The sequence below is a fragment of the Rosa chinensis genome, chromosome 5 (genome assembly GCF_002994745.2).
Source record: "Rosa chinensis cultivar Old Blush chromosome 5, RchiOBHm-V2, whole genome shotgun sequence".
NCBI lineage: Eukaryota > Viridiplantae > Streptophyta > Magnoliopsida > Rosales > Rosaceae > Rosa > Rosa chinensis.
In genome coordinates this window covers 46,575,214-46,601,427 of record NC_037092.1, presented here as the reverse complement: position 1 = coordinate 46,601,427, position 26,214 = coordinate 46,575,214, and the positions used below count along the sequence as shown (strand labels likewise).

General features: G+C 35.4%; 1 long non-coding RNA gene across 1 annotated transcript; it reads left to right on the top strand.

Annotated features, from left to right (window-relative positions):
* The first annotated feature begins 6,431 nt into the window (after window positions 1–6,431).
* Window positions 6,432–7,540, top strand: LOC112201751. The gene is made up of 3 exons (XR_002936886.2): window positions 6,432–6,675; window positions 6,914–6,993; window positions 7,121–7,540. It is a non-coding gene; the product is annotated as an uncharacterized LOC112201751 (long non-coding RNA).
* The last annotated feature ends 18,674 nt before the right edge of the window (window positions 7,541–26,214 follow it).

Here is a 26,214-nt window from a genome sequence, read left to right as displayed (position 1 = left end):
CAACTAGGAAACATGTTCGGAGAAATGTAGAAAAATGGCGAAAAATGCAGAGTCCTAGTTGGACTAGGAAACCTACTTCTGCTAGGAAAAGGAATCCTAATGACACAAGGAGTCTCAGTTGAACTAGGAAAGCAAACGAATATTCTGGAAGGTTCAAGAATATTTCATGTGAAGAGTCCTTGTTTGACTAGCAATCTTGAAGACATGAGAAGTCCTGATGGGGCTACAAAACCTGGGAGCACTAGGAGAAAAGATGCATGAAAGGCCAAATCAGGAAACATGCCTGTGCAAGTCAGTCAACTTCAATAGAGCATTGAGAACAGCTCAGGATGAGCTAGATGATGATCTTTATATTGTTGGAAAGCAAATGTCTAATTTCCAAAGCTTTTTATGGCTTATCAATATCTTTTTTTCTAGAAGAAGTTATGGCCGATTTAGTACAAGAAGGTCAAGCTGAGCATGAATCAGACTTTTGATGGGAATTTCTATTTTGAGGCCCAAATCACATTGGGAAGCTCATGGCCTAATTTATGCTTCATATTTTAGATAATATTGCACATATGACATGCTAGAGGCTTCCAGAAGGGTTTGGCATCATCCTTGGAGAGTTTTAAGGGATTACAACATGTAGAAATGATGGAAACAAGTCCAGATACGTTCCTTGTTGCTCATACCTCTATTTGGACGAATTTTAGGAGATAAAACATAAAATATTCATTTTAATTCAGCAAAGATTATCTTCCTAGAATCAAGGTGCAATTTTGAAGGTTTCTCATTGGTTAGATAGATGACACAAGAATGTTGATGTAGATTTATATGATTGGTTGGAGCTGTGTGGATTAATCAGATAATTTCTAGAAATTAAAAGAAGGATCCAGAAGGCTTGGACATCCTCTATATATAGATGCATCCTGGGGATGTTTTCATTCACCAATTATTTCATTCTTTCCAACTTCAAAAAAACTCTCTCCATTCTCTAGTTCTCAGTTTTGCGTCTTCAAGCCAAGGAGGAGGAGGAGAAGGAGCCGTAAGCAACATCTTGCCTAGCCATCATCCACCTTATGCCGCAGCCTTGAGGAGACTTGCTTTCAAGATCATCAAAGTTCAACGTCTCAAGTGTTCATCTCATCCCCTTCACGGTGTAATTTTACCTTTTCCCTTATGATCTTCTTTAAGTTTGCTTGGTTTGATTTCGTGAACTATGTAATTAGTTAACATATAACATTAAGGAAAAAGTTTAAAGCTCATCTCTATGTTTGAATAAAAGTGGCGATTTCTATAGTTGTGATATCTATGCTGCTTATGTGAGATTGCTTGATTGGTTTTGCTTTACAGAAAACTTTTACATGTTTATCTTATTTGGGTCGACACTTATAGGATTTACATGTAATTGGAGCTAGATTTAGGTAAACAATTCACTTAATAGTTTTGTAAACCTAAATCATAAGTAGTAAAGTTTGGACAAAAGTCAAAACCAATTAAGGAGGATTGCAAATAGATGAACTTTTTCATACTAGTTTGTGCATTTTGGTTGACATCCTTTCTTTGTTCTTTATGCATTGAATGTGTTCTTGAGTAGCTAGCTTTCTAGACTATGATTGCATGTTTAATAGGTTTAATTTAGGTGCTTTCACTTAGATTAAATATTCAAGGAATGTAAAAAATGGGAAATCAGTTGCTTATTAACGTTTCACATGGTCAACTTCACTCTCATGATATAGAAAGTCAACTATAGGATTTGTAATTGAATTTTGTGCATATGAATGTGGTTTTGATATTTGTTCCTTGTGTTTCACCCTTATATACGTGTTTTTACAATTTCTTTATTTTATTTATTTTAAGGACTAAATACTATTTAGTCCTTGAGCTTTTGACCAAAAAACACTTCAGTTCCTGGCCTTCTAATTTCACACGTTTAGTCTTTGTACTTATCAATTTTGGACATATTAATTTCCGTCACTCTCCGTCCAAAACCTCCGTTAAGTTGCTGACGTGGCAATTATTTCCCCACTAAATTGTCTATTCTACTCTCACCTCCGTTTGTTTTTTTTAATATATATATTTTTTTTTTTCTCTGTTTATTTTTTCTTCTTCCTCCTCTCTCTCCTCCTTCAGCTACTCAATCTTCCTCACTTCCTCTTCCGAGACTCCTCAATGCCGTGCCGTTTTCTTCCTCCTCTCTCTTCTTGTTGTCCTCTACACCCAGATTGAACCGACTGATTCATATACAACATATATGTTAGCTGTTTGGAGATCGATTTGGACCGGAAATTGAGGCCGAGAGAGAAGATGATCCGATTTGGGGCCTTTTTTTTGTAATATGTTTATCTCTTCTCTTCCTTTTTCCTTCTTCCAGCTCCACCCCCTACGATGCCTCTTCTCCACCCTGTACGACCTCCTCTGTGGCGTTTCCAACACCACCCTTCCCATTAGCCACCTGCTTCAGCACCTCCCATAAACAAAGAAAACAAAGGCAAGTCATATACCAAAATCACTGAGTTTCAGAAAACAGAGAATCAAAGGCAAGCCATATACCCAAAATCAAAGGCAAGCTATATACCCAAAACATAAACACTATTACCCCAAACTCAAATCGAGACCCAATCCAAAATAACTGAAATTGAAACCCTAAATCCCCAAATCAACCACAAAAGAATCAAACTTTGGGAATCAGCAACGATTTATATCAAGAAATGGATTTTCAGGTGAAGATTCAGATGACCTATTTGTATGATTCCAATTCGGAGGCTGTGGTGTTTTGGGCTCCCGAATCCTTTTCACCGGATGCCCAGCCATAGTTGCGCGATGCAGGTGAGAATATGAAGTTTTGAGAGCAGTTGATGCTTCTCCTCTTAGGGATTTGGGTTCGGATGGTGGTCTGGTTCAGGTTTCTTGCTGTACCTACATGGGCGCTTGGTGGGGGAGTGGATAGAGTGGGAAATGTAGTGGGAGAGAGAGATGGGGAGAGAGAAGGAAAGGTGGACGACAACGTTGGGTTAGGGGAGAAGAGATAAACAAAAAAAGAAAAGAGAAAGAATAAATTAAAATAATAATAATAATAATAATAATAATAATAATAATAATAATAATAATAATAATAATAATAATAATAATAATAATAATAATAATAATAAATAAATAAATAAATAAATAAATAAATAAATTTGAACAAAAAAAGAAAGAAAGCGAGAGTATAATAGATATTTTGACGTGAAATGAATGCCATGTCAGCAACTTAAAGAAGGTTTTGGACCGAGAGTGACTGAAATGACCTATTGGTCCAAAATTGAGGAGTACAAGGACTAAACGTGTGAAATTAGAAATTCAGAGACTGAAGTGTTTTTTGGTCAAAAGTTCAAGGACTAAACAGTTTTTAGTCCTTATTTTAATTTTAAAAATCCCATTAATTTCGATCTCATGTAATTTTGTTTATTTTTGTAAATAATAATGCATACTTTTTTTATTAATTCTTTGTTTTGTTTATGCAATTACAAGTGTACCCACAATCCCCAGCTTGAACGATCCCTACTTATTCTATACTGACAACTACATTTTTCAGGGTTAAATTGCATGCTTGTTTTTAGCGTATCAATCTGCCATTGACAATAATGGAAGAAGAAGAAGAATAATAAAGCTCTTCTCTTTTCTTCATCAGCACCGTATCTCTCACTTTCTCTGACCACAACCCTCGCATTCGTATGGTCTTATTTTCCTCATTGATATTTCAATGTCTTCAATCTTCATTTAGGCTACTCAGCTATGTAATTTGCTCTTGTTTTTAGGTTTTGGGTGTTTGTTAATGCAGTTTCACCATTGGAGGTAGTTGGGTTTGTGTGTAATTCTGGTTTGCTTTCATAAAATGCTTACTTGCTTGTCTCAATTATCATATGTGAATTGTGATGGGGCTGCAGTTGAGTTTTGGGTTATTTTTGATAATTTTGACTTAATTGTGGTTAATCTCCTTCAAACGCTTTGATCCCTCTGGTTTTTTTGTTATCTAATATCTCTGATGCCTTCTTTGTGCAGTCATAGCCTTGTTGCAATATCTCCTTGAAAAGCACAAGAGAGAGAGAATGAAGAGGCTAGAGTTTGAGAATAAAGAACAAAAGAGAGAGAGAGGGAAGAAAGAAAGTGGCAGCAATTTTCTTTATTTCAAATCTCTAACTCTATGAATTTGAAGAAGACGAGAGAGAGAGAGAGAGAGAGAGAGAGAGAGAGAGAGAGAGAGAGAGAGAGAGAGAGAGAGAGAGAGAGCTAATGTGGAGCTGAGATGCTGCACTTGAATTACTGGAACAACCATCTACTAAAATTGAATTAATTCCATGTTGCAATTAATAGCTCAACACAGACTAAAAACTTGTAAACTCTACTAGATCGATAATGGCCGGCTTTGATTATCAAGGATTCAGTCTTGGTGGGTAACATGGACCAATCCCAGAACTGGTATTGTCTTCAAAACCACTATTAGCATTATAACAAAGCCCTAAATTATTGTAAAGCCTAAGCTTCCTTCTAAATTATAACATGTTCAATTACTGTTAGGAGATCCGATCCAAAAAGAAATTAGCAGGCATGATGGACCAAATTTCTGTGATTATTGGGGATTCAAAGATAGTGATAAAGGAGGAGGAGGAGAAAGAGAGCTTGTTGGTGGTGTTAATCAGTTGAGAGGGGACATGGCTGAGATTAGTGAGGAATAAGACATGAAAGGACAAAAGTGCCCTTCAAAAATTGCCAGCTGGTAGACGATGTAACAGAGGTAACAAGCATATGTATCAGTCCTCAGTCGGGTCAAGAATCTTAGGTACCGTATTGATATTTTTCAAAGCTGAGGTACCAAACCTGGGGCACCGTACGGACCATTTTCCCTATAAAAAAATAGAAACATACTTATTATATATGTTACATATATAGAGTAGGTTCTATCAAAACGGTAATTTACATACACCATTGAGGCCACTTGTGAAAATGAAGATCATCATCGTTGTATCTAACTGTTAGGCATGTTAAATTTTAAAATATCACCGATGAAACTTTTAAGCCTAGCCTACATTGTGATTATATATCAGAGATTTTCTATCTTATTACCACTACTAGTAAAAAGAGCTATATACACTGAATGAAAATAGTGGGTATAAATCCTAATAGCTACTGAAATCTGTGTGGGAAACCCAATGGCTACTCTACACTCACAGATGTTACGTCTGTTCTATTTGGTGCGATCGATGGTGTTTGGTCTTTCCCCACTGATATAAAAATAAGTGTGAGTTTTTTAGTGAGACCCATCAACATCTCACATTATACAAATAAAATTATAATATAAATTTAAAAATAAAAAAATAAGTAGAAAGTGAGAAACTAAATTAAAATCTGTGTGAAATGAGAAAATATCATTGATAACAGTACCCACATAATGATACCAGTATTATCAAATCTTATTATTAAACACTAACATAAAAATAAAAACTAAAGACATTAACATAAGAACAAATACACAACTTCATTAAAACTCCAAAATTTCATTACATCAAAAGCAAATGCACAAATTAACAATGTTTCATACACAATCTAAAAAGCAAAAGACCACAAATTGCTCTCATGACTACTAGAATAATGTCATTAGACATCACCACTATTAAATCGGTCAGGATTGCACCTGATGTTAAAAATCATGTTAACATCAGTTCGTGAAGAAACCGATTTCTATTGTTATTATGGACATCAGTCACCAAAGAAACCGATGAGAAAAGTTTCGTACGAAAAATTTACAAAAACGCGGAGGGACTAAGTTGAAAATTTTGAGAAACGCGGGGACTAAAAATTTCATTCCCCCCACACTTAGTTTTTTTTTCCCACACCACTTGCATTGACTTTGAGTCATTCCCTAACCCTAACTCATTTTCACCCGACCTCCTCGTCTTCCTCCTCCGCCTCTGAGCAGCACCTTACCCTTATCCAGGGTTCTAAAACGCTCCGTCGCTCTCTCTTATGGGTTCCGTCGCTCCGTCGCTCTCTCTCTCTTTTTTGCACGCTCTGTCGGCCGTCGGCCAGTCGCTCTCTCTCTATCTGACAAGCTCTCTCTCGATTAGTTGATTGACTCGATTCTCAATCTCTCTCCGGCCAGCTCTCTAGCTCTCCAGCTCGCAGGTAAACTCTATTTTCAGTCTTTCTGGGTTTTACTCTCAATCGAATTTCTGGGTTCACACTTTTCAGGGTTTTCTGGGTTTGATTTTGGGTTAGATTTCTGGGTTCAAGGCTTCAAGCTCGGTGATTCTTCAACCTCAAAGCTTGGTGATTCTTCATTCTTCAAGCTCGATTTCTGGGTTCAAGTGGTGATTCTTCAAGCTCGATTTCTGGGTTTTGGATTCGGTGTTTCTGCAAGCTCGGTGAGTCTTGTTATGATAGTTAAACATTAATTATTCGCAAGAGTTTTAATTTAGGGATGAATTATTTTTATGTAATGATGTAAATACCAGAAATAGTTCTTCATTATAAGGCATACATGTCAAACTATTACAAAAGGAAAAGTATAATAAAATTAGATCTCGTATTGAAATCTCATATAAGGCATACATGTCAAAACATGAAGTATTCGTGTTCTATTGTAGGTAGTTTCTTGCCCTTGTGCACTGGGTCTTGCAACACCCACATCAATCCTAGTTGGCACTTCTCTTGGTACACCATCTACCATCTTCATTTATATTCACTTTGATTTTGTATATTTGTGAGAAACTCGTGCTGGGTATTGGATATATAATTGTCATACTTCTATCAACCTTACTTAATATTGTTAATTTGGTGTTTGAGAGGTTCAATCGTATATTCAAGCATGCTTAATATTCTTTCTAGTTATAACACTAAGGTATTTCTGGAGAGTTCTAATATTACTTTTCTTGCACTGAAAAATGAGCAGGAGCAAGGCAAGGACTCCTTGTGAGAGGAGCAGATGTATTGGAACGCTTGGCCAATATAGATCATATTGCTTTAGACAAGGTAGATTTGCATTTACACAATCATGCTCACTCATACACATTGTACTGGCTCTGAAGAGATGAATCATTTTACTCTTGCTCATATGTGAAGTTATCTCTGTAATCTCACTCGAAGCTTCAACCTTCAGACAGGAACCCTCATTGAAGGAAAACCTACTGTTTCTAGCATTGCTTCTTTCAAGTATAAAGACTCGGAAATTCTTCAAATAGCTGCTGCTCTAGAGAGTACAACATCACATCCAATTGCTGATGCTATCTTAAACAAAGCCAAATCATTGGAGTTGAGTATCCCAGTCACAAAAAGACAATTAACCGAACCAGGTTTTGGAACATTAGCAGAAGTAGATGGCCTTTTGGTTGCAGTGGGTTCTTTGGAATGGGTTCATGAACGTTTCCAGAGAAGAACAGATCAATCTGACATTTCAAAACTAGAGCATGCCGTGCATCAATCATCAGAAGGCATAACATCCTCAAATTATTCAAAAACAATTGTATATGTTGGACGTGAAGGGGAAGGTATCATCGGTGGTATTGCAATATCCGACAGCCTGCAGGAAGATGCTGAGTTTACTATAACTAGGTAATATCTCTATCACATTTGAAGCATTGAGGTGCAAAGTGCATGAAAATGATTTATATGTATTATTATTTGTATTTCTAGTGAACTTTACCATGGCAACCATAGCAATGCGCCTGTCATTTTGTTTCCATTCAATGTTTTGTGTGTTCATGGAACCATAACAAAGATTGTTATGGTGCTTTTGTGATGGCGTTTTTCATGTGTGGCTGTGGTTTCATTACATACAATAGGCAGTTGATGATTTGAAAAGTTGAAATTACCAAGGATTTTCTGGCGTTTCTTCTGCATGGTGTGCTGACTTGTTTTTGCTTCGACTGGAAGACTTCAGCAGAAGGGTATCAGAACTGTCCTGTTTTCTGGGGACAAGAGGCAGTTGCAACTATAGCTAAATCAGTTGGAATAGAAAAGGAATTTATCAAGTCATCATTGACTCCACAGGGAAAATCTGGAGCTATTTCTAGTCTTAAAGCTGCAGGGCATCATGTTGCAATGGTAACCATCTCCAATTTGTTCTGTGAATTTTGCTTTTTCATATGTTTTTAGCTATGCCAAAGCTGTTATAACATTGAAATCCAAGTGTAGTGGCTGCCTCACTCCACTGTATCAATTTTATACTCTACATTTCAGCAATGGGATTAACTGGTGGTTTTGGTAAATAGCCAATAGTTTAAACCATATGACCATGCATGCAATCAAATAGCTCTTTTAGAGCTCCTCTTTGCATCAAGGTGGTTGTTCATTAATTCATTCTCATGACATGATCATATAAATCGTAAGTTTTGCTATACCTCTTCTGTGACAATTGTTTTTTTTCGCAGGTTGGTGATGGCATACCCAACAACAACTTGACGAGGTCCGCATTGAAGTAGCCGACTACTTACAGACTCTGCTGTAGGTTCTGACCAGTTTCTTGATTTTGAGTTAGGCTAGCTTTTAATTAACTTTTTTGTAGCAATTATGAACAAACATGAATACTAATTGCTAGGCTAGCCTTGTAGTAGGTGAATTGGGGTTTGATTTTGCCTATTTTGTAAACTGTTAAGGATGATGATTTCAGATATAATACTCCAATATTCAAATCACTCTTGTCAACTATTGAAATTGCAATTTATAACAGCATCTACATATTTTGTGGACATCATCCTCTTTATAGAATGTGATGTCTAGATATAAAGTTGAAATCAGTTTTAACCATAAAAACTGATGTCTAGTAATACAGATACATCAGTTCCAAAATGAAAATCGATGTTACTGAAATATACAGACATCGATTTTTTGTCAAAAACGATATGTTACTGAGTACCAGACATCAGTTCTAAAATGGAAATCGATGTTACTAAAATATACAGACATCGATTTTTTGTCGAAAACGATATGTTACTGAGTACCAGACATCAGTTCCAAAATGGGAACCAATGTCTGTAATAGTATCAGTCATCGGTTCTTAAATCAATAACGATGTTAAAACGCAAACTTATGTTGTGTAATCTATATTTCTTTAAGCATTAAATACATTAAAATGTGGGTTTAACAATAGTAAAACATGTAAGTTTGTTATCATTTAAACCTATTTACATCGATTTATAATTAGGAACCGATGTCTACACGAATACTAGACATCGGCTAAAAACCGATGTCTGCATTTTCCGGATCTTTCTCATCACCCACAAAGACATCGGTCGGGTTTTTGTTTCTCATCGGTTTTTGGCCGATGTCTGGGGCCATAATTCTAGTAGTGTCACATGATTGAACACTTAAAACCTTGCAAACTAGTGATAGTATCAGCCACTTTATTTCCTCAATCAAACAAGAGTTCTACAATTTCTTTTGCAACAGCAAAGAACAAACAATGAAGGCCCACTATAGACAGAACCAACAACAACCAATGGGACATCAACCACATCAAGAAACAATGTCTTCAAGAAGAGAAAATCTTAGGTATGGCAAACGTACCAACAACGTGGTACGCCAGCCAATCATTCTTCTCTATTTTTGTATTCTAAAACTACCCATATTTAATTAAAATGAAATACCCACAACACCCTCATGCATAAGCACTGATTAGTTGGGCGTACCGCCACGTGGCATGCATGTCCTATCTAAGAATTTCTCTTTCAAGAATGACCTATGAGGACCCCTGAGGATGATGACAAGAACAATGAATGGGATTAGGAAAGTCAATAACATAAATATAAACATAAAAACAATCAAGCTATCAAGCACATCTAATAGAAGATGAATAATCCACTTCAACTAACACAACCCAACCTAACTCACCTCACTATGCTGAAACTCCTTGCTGGGCACAACTTGAATCAACCCAATCAGCTCCCTCATTGCATGCTTCCTAATCTCATCATGTGGCGCATACTCATCAAGAAACTCTCTCATCACAAGCCCTCTCTCCTATCCACCAACCCCTTCCCAACGACCTCAAACGCACTGTTTTAAAACTCGAGCAACTCCTCATCTTCCCCTCTCCCAATCACATCCTCCAAAACAAATTTGTGCTAATGAGCCTCCTCGATCTAGAATAAACAAATCACCCAAAATCCCGATCTGAGCAACACAACGCTGGATTGGATATAACCACCGCATGCATCGGTCCATTAGCCCGAGAGAAGATCAAATCTGCAATCCCTATTAGCCCAAGGTCAGATCTGCAACATAGGCCTCACTATATCTTCTTCCATCCCACACTCCCCTCCTTGTTCTTTTATTTTCTTCAGTAGTTGGCTACCCCAACACTTAACCCAACAATTCTATTAAACACATATATAATAACAAATAATAAGGGAGAAAGATCACTATTGTTTATTTTGGATTTTGTTAATCCAAAAGACACTGAAATCAGTGTATATTAACAATAATAATACATACTGATATCTATGTGAGATGCAAACATGTCTATCAATCAAAAACTCACATGGACGTCTGTAAGAAAGTAGCAATTGTTACAGATAACTGTGTAAAACTTTATACAAATATCAGTCCCTTTTTCACATTCCTCAATACACACTGATATCACTGTGTATTAACAATAATAATATAGACTGATATTTGTGTGAGATGCAAACATGTCTGATAATCAAAAACTCACATGGACGTCTGCGAGAAAGTAGCAATTGTTACAGATAACTGTGTTAAACTTTATACAGATATCAGTCCCTTTTTCACATTCCTCAATACACACTGATATCACTGTGTATTAACAACAATAATACAGACTGATATCTATGTGAGATGCAAACATGTCACATTCATATGTTAATCAAATATTCACATGGATATCTATGGAAAATTGGCAATTGCTACAGATAGCTGTATAAAACTTCATACAGATATTAGTGGCTATTTCACATTCACATGGAAGTCATTGTATCAGATGTCCCTATGAAGTAAAACTCATCTTGAAAATTATAATTTTGCTATTCTTTACGGATATCTGTGTATAAATGTTTTACACAGATATCAGTATAGACAAAATACTTGGTACATACAGATATCTGTAAGAAAATGTAGACACACAGATTTCAGTGAGTATATGTGTAAGCATTTTTCTTGTGTGGGACCCAGACATTCATCTCACATGGATGTCTGTATCTACAAGTTAAAACCCACTGATTTTTTATCAGAGTGAGAGTCAGTGTGTTTAAAATTTTGCTAGTAGTGTACACAAAATGTATTGGTGCTTCACTTTGTAAGGACTATAATGTTATTATTAGGGCTATTAAGCATGTTTCTCATTTATATTATTTTTCACTTTACAACATGCACATTAATATATCGGAACTAAAGAAAAATTCTCATTAACTCAATCCCGATAAACCATAGATGATATAGAAGAAAGACCAAGTTGCCAGCAGTTGGTGGGAAGATTTGTAATTCTTCAATGGCTTGGAAGCTAGCTCACATCTAGAGTTGAGTGAGACTAATAAGTTGTCGTATTGTATGCTGTCAGTGAGTGAAATCTGTGTTCGAGTATGCATGAAAAACAATTGATGTTATAACATGTAGTTAGATTGTTCATGGCAATCCATTGCTGAGTCATCGACTTCAACTACAACAACATTGGTCTTTTAAAAATGTGACCTAAAGAAGGCATTAGGAGGTTTGATTGATTAAGATCAGTCCGAAGAAGCCTCAAGTATGTGGAAGAAATATACAATCTCCAAACACAAGTCTTACAGTCATAATTTATGTTTCAAGCCCTAAGATTGCTAATGAGTCTTGAAAGAAGTATGTATGATTTTGGCGATGATTTTGAGTTGTGAAAATAATATTTTGAAATTGAATTTGATGAGATTGTTGAAATCAAAGGAACTATATTTTGAGGTGACCAATTATATTGTTTTGAGAATGGTGAAATTGTATTTTGAGTGGTAATAGCCAAAATGGTGAAATTGGTGTGGTGATTGTTGTGTAAAGGTTGTGGTTTATTGTTGAGTGATTGATGTTGAGATTGAAGATGTGGTGATTGGTGTTATCAGTAGATGAATGAGTATTGATTTTTAGTTTATTTCTAGTATTTAATTGTCACGCCCCTAATTTTTAACACAAATAAAAATCGATATATATAATCCCATAATTATACATGCGCGATCGTTCAGCCATCAATACAAAATACAAGGAGACATCTTCCCTTTACAGCAAGTACTTATTGATGCCCTGAACCCACAATTTCAACTATGACCGGCTCCACAGAGTCACATATTACACAACTTACGAATTAAATAGTTATCACAAAATAAAACGTAAATGCTCATCAGAGCTTACTACATAGCGGAAGTCATAACAATGGCAAAGTCAACAAAATTTTCTTCCTACCCGTTCAGCTGCCAACAAGCTACCTCAGTTTCAGCCACGATTACCCTGACCTGCAGGATTAACCCCTACACCATAGAATGGTGCACCGGGTTTCCACACAACAAAACCCGGTAAGCTTATGAAAGCTCATATGAGTAACTCATGAACATCAATTAACAACTCACATACATCAGCTTAAGAAAATCATGTAACCATGATTCCTTCTAACACTCCATAACCTTTCCATCGAAAGGACAACATAAATCACCGCTGTAACAATGTTCTATTTGCTAACTTAACCATCAAGAAGCTATTCAAGTCTCATCTAGACAATAAAAGAAGAATACTCTCAGAACTCTCCTTTAAACTACATACTTATGAGTCTCCAGTAACCTCGACTATTACCCTCATAAGCTATAATGGCAGACATACTATAGCTCTATTGAAATCGTAACCACTCGTCCGGCCACAAACGTGATTACCTATTTCCTGCCTTGGTCACCATCTGTGACATGTAATTTTCAGACCCCGTCTGGTCTTAGAACCAACATTAAGGTCACCATCTGCGATCTGTCACCATCTATGACATATGATCTTCAGACCCCGTCTGGTCATAAAATCAAACATCAAGGTCATCATCTACGACCTATCACCATCTGTGACATATGATCTTTAGACCCTGTCTGGTCTTAAAGTCAAACATTAAGTAGGTCACACCCGACCTAGAAACGTTACAAACATCTAGTTTCGGCTTTCCCAATCTCTGCTCACCATCTGTGACCTTTGGTACAAAGACCAATACATTTAAAATGAGTCACGCTTGACTCAAAAATGTAACATCAAGCTCAATACTTTTCAAACAATATAGAACATCTTTTTCCACAATATTGTTTCCTGAAAAGTCACATTCAACAATAATATGAACACCATCATGCATATTATTCATCACAATCATCCACAAGGATATATATATATATATATATATATATTTCACATAAATATATATATACGTAGTCATTCGCTCAGGAATGCCTACTAATACTAACTATAGTTTGCAGTTAAATAAATAACACCAAAACAATAATGGTAACTCCGTTCGTAAATGAACCTTGTGAGATTACTCACCTCGAAACTCCTGCTGCGTCTTCATAGTACAAAGCAGCCAATCCACAAAATAACCGTCCAAAGTACTTCGTCAAGTACCTAACACATACGGTTCCAACTTAGTAACGATTCACATTTGATTTAAGTTTGAAACCCTGTTTTGAACTAAAATCCCCAAAGTGGCTCCAATCGAGGCAAAACCACATCCGAGACCTCCCAAAGTCTCTAGAATACTTCCACGATCGATATGTCCAACCCACAAGTCGATCGGAAGCTCGAATCCTCACGGATCGAATAAATCGACCAATATGAAACCGTAAAAATCTTAACAAATCCATATGAACTCCAAAATTTGCATATTATATATCGAAACGCTCATATCAAATAGTAGAACATATATAATACCAAAAACAGTTCCCTACATGGCTAGAAAGTCACCAGAACGCCGCCGGCCAAAACTCAATATTTCACAAAACTCCCAACATCAAAGCTGTTCATCTAAGCATGCTTGTGAATTTTCATATCCAGAAGGTTCCCACAAACTCACCATTGGAACCATGAAGCCACGACGTCGCCGGAGCTATGTTTTCGGACCGGGTCAGAAAACATCAAACTTCGCCTCCTTGCAGCGCCGCCGTGGAGGAGAATCGCTGCTAGAGGACACCACTTGGAGGATCGCACGACGGAGACGGGCAGATCTGGAAAGTTTCGCCGAAAGAGGTCGCCGGAGCTGCGAGTTCCTGCCGGATCGGATCATAGGGTCCAGGTCGGGTCTGTCGCGGGTGAGGAGAGAGAACGAAGAGTTTTCTGATTTCCGGAAATGGTAAATGTGAAAATGGAAATAGTAAGTTTCCGAAAATGGAAACTCCTATTTATAAAACTTTCTCAAAACTTCAAATGCTCATAACTTTCACATACGAACTCCGATTTCCGCGTTTCACATGTCCACGAGCTCGTATCGACGCGATTGAAGTTTTTGGAGAATCCAAACTTATAAAGTCATACTTTCCGAATAGAACTTCGTCCGGAACACTTCTGCTCCATCCACGAGCCACGAAACTGTTCAATAACCATAAATTAGATTCCGGAAAATCCTCGGAAAATAAATACAAATTATCGGGGCATCACATTAATAGTTTTACTTTGTTGTGATCTCTTGAACTAAATTCTATACAGGGATTACTATTTTATGAATTGTTTGATTTTAAAATAATCTTTTGAACTAATCATTACACAGGGATTACTATAATTTTGGATTGTGTGCTTTTAAGTGATCTCCTAAATTAATTTTCTATACAAGGATTACTGGTTTTACTAAGTTTAAATTGTGAGTGTAGTTGTGGCATGGTCAAGCTTAGTAGGGAGCTGTGAAATGATTCATAACGTCACAATGATGACAAATGCTTCCTGTCGAGAGGAAATGAGTGTGATTTCTTAGGTTTGTCGTTGAGACTAAAAATGATTTGAAATGTCACTAAGGTGACAACTATTTGTTGAGACAAATGAACGATGATTTTGTAGATTTGTAATTGTGTTTTAAACTGTTTTAAAACCTTACTTGAGTTGGAATTGTTTAGTTGAATTTTTATGAAATTGGATACTGAGATGAGAGTCAAAGCATGTGGGTTTTAGTTATGAGTTAACTTAAGTGAGCATGACATTGAAGGATGTGAATTTGATGCTTGTTTTCATGATATTTACATATTGATTTTGTTAGGTTGAGATGACTTAAGCATGTGCTTCTTGTTTGTTTTTTTTAGTTTACTCAAACGAGCTTTCAAAAGCTTACCGGGTTTGTTGTTTCAACCCAGTGCACTATCCAATGGTGTAGGGGATATCCTGCAGGTTAAGGTGAACATAGTGAAAGCTGAGGGGTCCTTTGCTATTGCAATTGTAAGTGTAGGAACTAAATTGTGGTTTCACACCTGTTAGTCTTCCGCTGTGTAGTAAGTGTGGTGGGTATATTTACTTATTGAATTGTTATTTCAATTTAATATATAAACTTGGTGTAATGTAATATGTGACTCTGAAGAATGATTCGCTATTGACATTGTAGGTTCAGAGCCTCTTTGTTACTTGTTTTAAAAGAAAAAAAATCCGAAGTATTTAGTGTTGATGTCTGAAACATCACGCCTAGAGTATTTATGTTTGTTTAAATTGTTTATTATTTGTGCTTGAAAATTGGGGCGTAACAGTTTGGTATTAGAGCTTTAAGGTTACATACTTGGTGATAATCAGTACTACTCGAGTGATGGCCCGTCTACAGCGGATCCCTATCTAATACTCTTCAGTACTGGTATAATCATTAGGAATGTCTTAGTGTTAGGCACTCAGGGAGTAAGTCTTTGGAACTTCAAGTTTGCCAAGTAGGTTTGTAGTGGAGCTTTGTGTAGCTTCTTTGAGTTGCAGTCTTATGAGAAATGTGTGACTTGATACACATTTATGCAAGCGTATGTATCATTGTCAAGATAGGGAAATATTATGCCCAAAGTTATCAGACCACGAGGATTAGCGGCTAACCCACAATCCTTAGGTAATCAGAAATAAAGACACTTAGCAAACAAAAGAAAATAAATAAAAATACTACTCTACGGCACCAAGCCTTAGCAATGCTCGGCTTTGGTTTGCACCGAAGCCTAATCAAAACTAAGACCTAGTGATAACTATTTACAATGAAATGGAAATTGTCACCGAAAATAGTAATTTGAATTTCTAATAACTAAAGTGCAAGAATTTAAATAGAAACTTTAATTAACAACTAAATTAAATAAAGGAAAGAAAACTAAAAAATGAGAATAAATATAGGATTAGTAGTTAGGGATGATTCCTAACCCTAATTCAATGCTCTAGATGCTAATTTAATTTATATGCAATTTATTAAAGATGGTAGAAGCCGTACCCAAGGCTTTTCAAGGCTCAAGGGCCGAAATTCCTTTTCATGGTATTCCTACTCCGGTTCAAGGGTCGTAGGAACTCCATTGACATGAATTAGAGCCGGTTCAAGGGTCACTAATTCACACCAAGAGGCCTAGAGTTCGAGGAATTAAGCAACTAAGCTCACCATAATTGTGATCAAGCTAATCATGTAGTGAACCATGCTTGTACTTCCCACGAATATTAATTCGGGGTTTTAGCTCTAAAATCTAAGGATGTCATCCCCTAAATTTTAATCTAGAATTATTAAAACACATACCCAAGAGTTGACAATTCCTAAGCATGCATTCTAACCAATTATCACAAAACACAAGCATCCAATGATTAACAAATTTCATATATAAATTAAATTAAGCATCCATTACATCAAATTTGGGCTAAGGCACAAAGAAATTACTCACAACCCATAATCATAAACATCAAAATTACAAAATTCGAAGATAAAAGAGTAGAGAAGTGTAGGAGAAAACAAAGATAGTCATATATAATTAGCTAGGAAGCTAGTATGACTACCCTTGAATTACAACTCCCACAAATACCCAAATCTTGAATCTAGTAGAGGAGAAGCCTTTGATGAAGTCGTGTTGGCCTGTGGTCAAAGAAAGAGGAAATGAGAATGCATTAGGTCCATTCGTTGAGAGAGAATGATGGAATTAATGGTGATGGATGTGGTCCGTTGCACAAGAGAGAGGAAGTGAAATGGAATGGGATGGCACGTGGTGGCTGGGAGGGAAAGGATAGAAGAAAATATCTTTCTTTTCTGCCACGTGTCAGATTTTAATTTGCTCAAGCTAATTAAACAATCATTGTTTAATTGTTGAACGTGATGGTTGTGGGCTATGGCTGTACTAATCAAGCAAATGGTTTGATTAATTAATCAAACCAATGATTAACTAACACCATTTCTTTTTCTTTTCTCATTTTTCTTCTCGTTCTTCTCTTCTATTTTTTCTTTCTTTCCCAGCTCAAAGCACACATCTGCATAAACTTGGAGGCAATTGGATTCCGCTCCCTTGATGCCATCGATGATGATTGACTTGGTGTTGACTTTTCATCTTTTTGTCGGAAACTCTAATTTGCTCTAATTTCGCACCATTTTCTCTCGATTTCCGCAACTCCGCTTATTACCTACAAATAAATAAAAATGAATTAATTACATATTAATTGGCTTGAAGATTAGCTTAATTATAGTATTTTAGATATAATACACGTATAAAAATGCGTGTAATCAATGTGAACCTCTGGATTGAACTCTAGTGGAGTTGTCGAGGATTGTTTTCATGAAAAAATGTATCCTTTTGTACGGTTGTATATGTTTGGTTGTTGGGGTCATGGTGTTTGATTTTCATGTCTTGTGAAACATAAACCCAGAAGCTGAAAAAAGCTTGATTTTCATGTGAAAGCTCACTACAACAAAAATGTTAATTTGCGAGGAACAAATTTGTCGCTGAAAATTGAGATTTCCTCGCCATAGTGTTTTCATGAGGAAAATATTTTGGTCACCAGTTCCTCGCGGTAGGGTGGTCAAGAAAAGTTTCCGCGAGAAAAATACTATTTCCTCGCCAATATCTTTTCTCAATGAAAATATTTTTTTCTCACCGTTATTCTTTAGCTACAATTTTTTGCCTCGCCTAAACTCATACTTTTTTCTCACTAAAAATTTCTGAAGACCAGAAAATAGTCGTTAAATATATTTCCCGATAAAATAAATTTCATCCCTAAGTTATTTCCTCGCTAATGATATGCAAATAATTTAGAAATTATAAATAATAAAAAAATTAAAAAAACATTTTCGTCGTTGTAGGTATCTTTTGGCAAGGAAGTCTTTCATCACTATAAACAATCTTTGACGAGGAAATTTATTTTCTTCCTTATATGTATCTTGTATAAGGGAAAACTATTCCTCGCCAAAGGTACTCAATGACGAGAAAATTTACATTTGTCGATGTAGGTTATGGGTAAAGTTATGGTATGTTAACATTTCTCATACATCAACTATTTTTACCCATTTAAGGACTCATGTTACCACTTTGAGGACTAATATTACAATTTTGAGGACTCATATGGTAAACTAAGAAAATTTGCCACTTTAAGGACTCATGTTACCACTTTGAGAACTAATATTACTATTTTGAGGACTCATGTGGTAACTAAGAAAATTTACTACTTTAAGGACTCATGTTACTACTTGAAGGACTAATATTACTATTTTGAGGACTCATTTTACCACTTTTAAGGCAATTTTATGCATGTCATACGTTAACACATTGTACAATTTCCTGTAGGTTATATGGTGTATTTCTCGCCAAAGGTACTCAATGACGAGGAACTTTACATTTGTCGATATAGATTATAAGGTTTATAGCAAGGAAATTTACTTTTGTCGTTGTAAGTTGTATAGTTTATAGCAAGAAAATTTATCTTTTGTCGTTGTAGATTGTATAGTCTATAACGAGGAATTTTACTTTTGTCGTTGTAGGTTGTATAGTCTATAGCGAGAAAATTTATTTTTATCTCAATAGATACTACTATATTCTATAGCGAGGAAATTTAATTTTTGTCGTTGTAAGTTATATATAACCTATAGCGATAAAATTTACTTTCATCGTCGTACATATTATAATCTTTAACAAGGAAATTTATTTTTGTCATCATAAGTTGTGTATTGTATAGCGATGAAATTTATTTTCGTCATTATATATTTTATAGCCAATAACGAGGAAATTCTTTTTTGTTACAATTGATTGCTTATTACGAGGAAAATGTTGACAATACATATGGTTTTGTCACTGATTGTTCTCGATCATATTATATGACAATATTTAAAACTAATTGAAATAGTCAAACCAATAATAAATCTCATAATAATAAAACCAAAGTGACAATCAAAGTGTTTCCTAACATAGTAACAAAAATAGTCTAAAACCAATAACAAAATCAAGATGATCTAAAAAATTATTTCTCCATGTTTAAGTTCTCTAATAAAGATACTAACTTTATGGATGTTGCCTGGAAAAGTTAGTCATGAACTCCTCAAATTTTTTAGCTTGCTCCTCCAATCTTTGGATCACCTCATTTTGTGCATCAATCTTTTGTTGTTGAGTCCCTACAAGGTGTTGAGTCTCTTGAAGATGTTCTTGCAACTCTTTGTTCTTTTCAGACATTTCATTTATCGACGAATGAGAGACCCTTGATGGTGGAGGTCTAGAGCCAAAACCACAACCCTTGATGTAGCCTGATTTGACTCATCATCTGTCATTGTCTGAGTTCCATCAGGTTGAGTTGTCTCAGTTCGCATCTTAATCATTTCATCCTACAATATAAAATATATATAGTTAGATATGATATGCAATTTCTCAATTAAAACCTGATCAATTTAATCCTATTTAGGGAATTTATATTAATTTCACCTATGGTCATGGTCAACATATATACATTATAGAACTTTTGTCCATACGTATGCATCAATAACAAGTTACTTACCCACTTTGCTTTTTCTCCCAAGTCCCAACCTTTTTAGTGCTTTTGTACTCTGTTTCAAAGCGACCAATTGCACCTTGCATCTCTCCTGTCTGTGCTGCCTATTGCATTCAAACATATTCTTTTAACATCTACAAATATATATTGAAGCTATAAATTTATTAACAAAATTTATAAATATCTTACAAATTGCTCTTGGTGAGACATAAGTGACTTTGACCCAGTTTTGTGGTGATGTATCAACTTTGACCTATTTATAGCATCCTTCTCTGAACGAATTTGAAAATTATTATGAAATATCAAACAGTTAGTTGGAATCTGAATGTAAAAAAAACTAATATAACAAAAAAGTGAATTATGTTGAAAAATAGTTAAAAAAATAAACAATATTGTACCAGAAACTTTTCACTAGAAAAACTAGCATAGAGAAACTCTCATTCTTCCTGAGTCTTGACATCATCGTGTTTGTTTTCAATTGCTTCCTCGATTATTGAAAATTTCTCAAAATGTTTCTTCAACTTATAACAAAAATTACAAAATACAGTCTGAAATGCTATAATTACATATCTCTCGACACAAGGGAGAGACATGTCTATGTCAAACTTGTTTTGTATATAAATAATTTCATGTCAAATAAAATATTTAATTAAAGCAATCAATGTAAACTTACATTTCAGAAAAACAAACCATCACTCACTGTTATTCTTTTAACCAACTTATCCACTTCAATTTTCGGAATCTTCTTCCATTTTTCCACATTTAGTGGGGCATGGTTTTCGAACTGTGAAACCAATTTCATTGGCCAACATTTCAGCATATGGGCCTGTATGTCACGCCCCTGATTTTACACATGAAAATTGATATATATTATCCCATAATTATACATGCGTGAACGTTCAGTCACCAATACAAAATACCTGAAATCTTTTTCCCTTAAACTTACACACATATTGATGTCCTGAACCCTCAAGTTAATATACACTCACCCCAAAGAGTTATATATTACACAAGCTTACGAATTAAATTGTCAAGAACAAGATAAAACGTAAATGCTCCTCAGAGCTCACTACAACGGAAGTCCAAATAACGGTAAAGTCACAAAGATGGTTTCCTACCGTAAAGCTGCTAGCTCGCTGCCTCAACCTCGATTATCCTAACCTGTAGGATTAACCCCTACACCATTTGAATAGTGTACCGGGTTGCCACACAACAAACCCGGTAAGCTTTTGCAAGCCCGTATGAGTAACTCAAAACACACATGCACAACTCACGCCAAAGTAAGGAAAACAACTCACGCTTTGATTTCTTAAAACATGAAATAAAGGAGAATAACTCACACTTTAATTTCCTTCCAAATCGAAATAAAAGAAAGCAACTCACACCTTGTTTCCTTTTAAAACGAAACATAGAAAACAACTCACACTTGAATTCTCACTCCTTGATTTCTATCAGTAAAACATAGAAAACAACTCACACCTTGTTTCCTATCAAATGTACCATAATCGTACCATAGAAAGCCACTCACACCTTGATTTCTATCAAAACGTTAATAAGGAAAACAACTCACACCTTGTCCCCTTAAAAACCATTAATAAGGAAGCAACTCACACCTTGTTCCCTAAAAATTTCGTAATGTCATGAGTTGTAAATAACCAATTCCCGTTACCCCATGAATTACCTATATGGCAGACAGATTAGAGCTCTAACTGAAAACGTAACCACTCGTCCGGCCAAAGACGTGGTCACCTGATATTCTGCCCAAGGTCTTAGACCTTCGATCCTCGGGCCGCACTGTCCTTTGGAGCAAATCATTAAAGGAGTCGCATTGGACCCAAAATGTTACACAAATCACAACGCTTTTGAAAACAATCGAAATAAACATTTCCATAATCATTGTTTTCCGAAAAAGCCATAACACAAAACAATAAAAAGCATCAATTCATGCCTATTGTTTTCATACCCAATTCTCAACGCTTTTCTCAAATTTCAATGCTTTTTCAAAATAAATCGAAATCAATCATTTCCACAAATCATTTGTTTTCCAAAAGCCACAGCCCAAAACAATAAAAAGCATCATTTCATGCATATTGTTTTCATAAATCCACAAACCACCCAAAACATATATATTTCACATAAATATATATCTATATGTAGTCATCCGCTCAGGAATGCCTACTAATACCAACTATAGTTTGTAGTTAATAAATAGGATTAATTTCAGTTTACCCCCCTGAGGTTTGGGGGTGTCATTATTTCACCCCCTCTACTTTCAATTTTGAATTTTTACCCCCTAAACTTTTCAATTTCAATCAGCCGTGTCCAATTTTTACTGTTCCGTCCAAATTGGACGTTAAGTTTGACTTTTGAGGGCTAAAATGGTCGTTTCAACATAAAAAATTAAAAAAAATTCTGTTTTTTAGTTTTTTTTTTTTTTTTTTTTTCTGTTTTTTTTTTCCTTCAACCTATACACCACAAATTATAATAGGTTTATAAAAACAAAAAAAATACTCTAGGTGGTTAAAAGCCGCTAACTGGTCTACGATATTTGTAACATATCTCCGATAAAGTAAAGAATTTTAGAATATATCCCCAATAAAGTGAAGAAATATTTGTAAAAAATAATTTTACACTTTATCTGTAAATAAATATCTGTATATCCCCAATAAAGTGAAGAAATATCTGTGTAAAATCATTTTTGGTCTACGATATTTGTGATATATATCCAATAAATTGAAGAATTTTAGGATATATCTCCAATAAAGTGAAGAAATATCTGTAAAAAATGATTTTACACTTTATCTGTAAATATCTGTATATCCCCAATAAAGTGAAGAAATATCTGTGTAAAATCATTTTTTTACAGATATTTATTTACAGATAAAGTGTAAAATTATTTTTTACAGATATTTCTTCACTTTATTTGGGATATATCCTAAATTCTTCACTTTATCGGAGATATGTCACAAATATTGTAGACCAGCGAGCGGCTTTCAACTACCTAGAGTATTTTTTGTTTTTATAAACCTATTATAACTTGTGGTGTATAGGTTGGAGACAAAATTTAAAAAAAAAAAAATTGAAGAAACAGAAGAAATTTTTTTTTTTTTTAAAAGATGAAACAGAAAAAAAAAAAAAAAAAACTAAAAAGCAGAATTTTTTTTTTTTACGTTGAAATGACCATTTTAACCCTCAAAAGTCAAACTTAACGTCCAATTTGGACGGAACAGTAAAAATTGGACACGGCTGATTCAAATTGAAAAGTTTATGAGGTAAAAATTCAAAATTGAAAGTAGAGAGGGTGAAATTTCACCCCCAAACCTCAGGGGGGTAAACTGAAATTGATCTAATATACTCTTAAAACAATAAGGGTATTCCCGTTCGTGAATGAACTTCGTGAGATTACTCACCTTAGAATCCCGCTGCGTCTTCTATACAGAACCGAACTAACACTATCACCAACAACTCGTCCAATTTACCTTTCGAAGCACCTAATCACCAATGATCTCAAATCAGTAACGATTCACAATTGATTTAAGTCCGAAACCCTTGTTTTGAACTAAAATCCCCAAAGTGGCTCCAATCGAGGCGAAACCACATCCGAGACCTCCCAAAGTCTCCGGAATACGTCCACGATCGATGTGACCAAACCACAAGTCGATCGGACGCTCAAATCCTCACGGATAGAATAAATCGATCGGTATGAAACTGCAAAAATCATAACAATTCCATACGAACTCCAAAATTTGCATATTATATATCGAAACGCTCGTATCAACGAGTAGAACATATATAATACCAAAAATAGTTCCTTAAGTGGCCAGAAGGCCGCCACAGACGGTGGCGCACCACCGCCGGCCAAAACTCAATATTTCACAAAACTCCCAACATCAAAGTTCTTCATCTAAGCATGCTTGTGAACTTTCATAACTGGCTCGAAGTCAGAAAACAAGCTTAAGAGATCGAAAACTACCTCACAAGCCGTGAACAGTAATCCCAACTGAGTTGAACAAGGTTTCACGTGAATCGATCCAAACAACCACCAAGGATCAATTGACGAGGCTGCTCTGAGCTCAACCAAGAAGACTTGAAGCCTTGCCGACGTTGGAACAAGGAATTCCGACCGGGTCCGAAATCCACAAACTGAACCGCCTTGCAGCGCCGCCGTGGAGGAGAATCGGTGCTAGAGGACACCAGAGGGACGACCAGACGGAGGAGGCGATCCTATCTGGAAAGTTTCGGTGCCGGAGACCGCCGCAGTTCGCCGGAAAAGTCGGGTCGGATAGACCGGGTCCGGGTCGGGTCAGCCGAATATCTTCGATTATGAAGGTAGCAGTCGAGAGAGAAGGGAGAGAAAGGAAATGGTTTCCGGAAAAGGAAACAATTGAAAATAGTAAGTTTCTCCTTCGGGAAACTTCTATTTATACCAAAATGGAAATTCTTTCAAATGGCCATAACTTTCTCATACGAACTCCGATTTACGTATTCCACATGTCCACAAACTCGTATCGATGCGCTCTACAACTTTTGTGAAGGAAGTTTTCGGAGAATCCCAACGTATAAAAAGTCAACCTTTGGCAAACCCCCTTAAACCATATTCTTCGATTAATTATTCACCCGAAACACTTCCGCTCCATCTATGAGCCAAGAAACTGTCCAATAACCATAATTTAGATTCCAGAAAATCCTCGGAAAATAATACGAATTTCCGGGGTATCACACTGTAGGCCTGCCATTTTGTTCGGTCAGAGTGACACGCATTTTAGCATTCAATTGAGAAAGCACCTTATCTGCATTCACTCCTCTTGTCTTTCCCCGCACCTTTTTTGTTGGACCTTTAGCATAATTCTTAATTAATGTACACAAATATATTTAGTTCTCAAAATATAACAATACATATATATATATATATATTATTGTATATACATGTAGGAGGGTCTTGCTTACGGGCTAACATCACATTGTCATTTCGCTCTTCAGTTGTAACATTTATCAATAGCTAATCATTAGTAGTTTGATGCTGAAGACGTGAACTAATTGTGACCCCTGTCATTATACATATAATTTAGGTATACCCTTCTAATCTGCAATTCATAAAACCAAAATTGCATTTCACTCTCTTTTCCCCATACTTCTTATAGTACATAAATAATTAAAGTGATAAAAATTGAATTCAAGAAGACTGCAATACTACTTACCAGTAGTAGCTCGTTTTGTAGTGGTACCAATAGTAGAATTGAGTCAATCTTCTATAGAATTTTCGCATGGCTGATCAGTAGTTTGCACATGAGAGTGTTTACTCATTGCACTACCTGTTATTACACACACATGTTAAATTAATCAATATGAGTCAAATAAATAAGTTAAATCTAACTTTCTGTAAATATTGTTGTAGCAAAACAAAAATTGAAGAATTACCTGAAGTAGAACTAGATCCATTTGGGCATGGTTGATCTGTAGTTTGCACACGAGAGTGTTTACTCGGTACATTAACTGTTGTTATACATACATGTTAAATTAAATTATTAATTAATCAATCAGCTAAATGAATTATAAACTTATAAAAAAAACAACCAATAGTAGGCTTTTGGATGTTAGATACATTGGAACGGCGCATCTTGTGACTACTATTATAAAAATGCAAAATCAACAAATAACAAAGTTCTCTGTTAAAAAAGAAAAAAAAATCTATAACGATAGATAAGAAAGCAGTAGCCAAAGAGGCATTAATAAACCTCAAATAAATATAAATAGAATAATTAACATTACAATTTGTCATTATAAATCTCAATCCCAAACCGTCACACATTATAATAAGGTTTAGTCCACACAAAAAAAATGAATAACAAAAAATTAATATTAAGCTATATTATAAACTAATCACTATCCTCATCGCTTGAAATGATTTCTTCTTCATCACCGTCTTCAATATCATCTTCTTTTTCTTCTTCAATATCATTACTTATGAAATTATCGCTCCTACTATCATTCATCCATTCATTGTTCACAATATTTGAAGCAATAACCTCCGACTCAATATTGTCCAAATGCAATTCAGGAGCTTCAAGACCCTCTTCTTGAACAAACCACTGAATATCATTAAAAGCATCTTGTTGATAAGCATCATTTGGCTGAAATTAAAGAGAAAAATCAGAGAAAATCTCTAGATATTTTGGCAAAAATATATATTAAAGGATTATGGATTTATTTTAAAGCTTTTTAATTGGTTGGGTGACACAACAAAGCTGACATGGCGCTATGTGATTGGTTGAAGCTGTGTGGAATTATTAAACAATTCTTTGCGAAAATAAAAGAAGATTC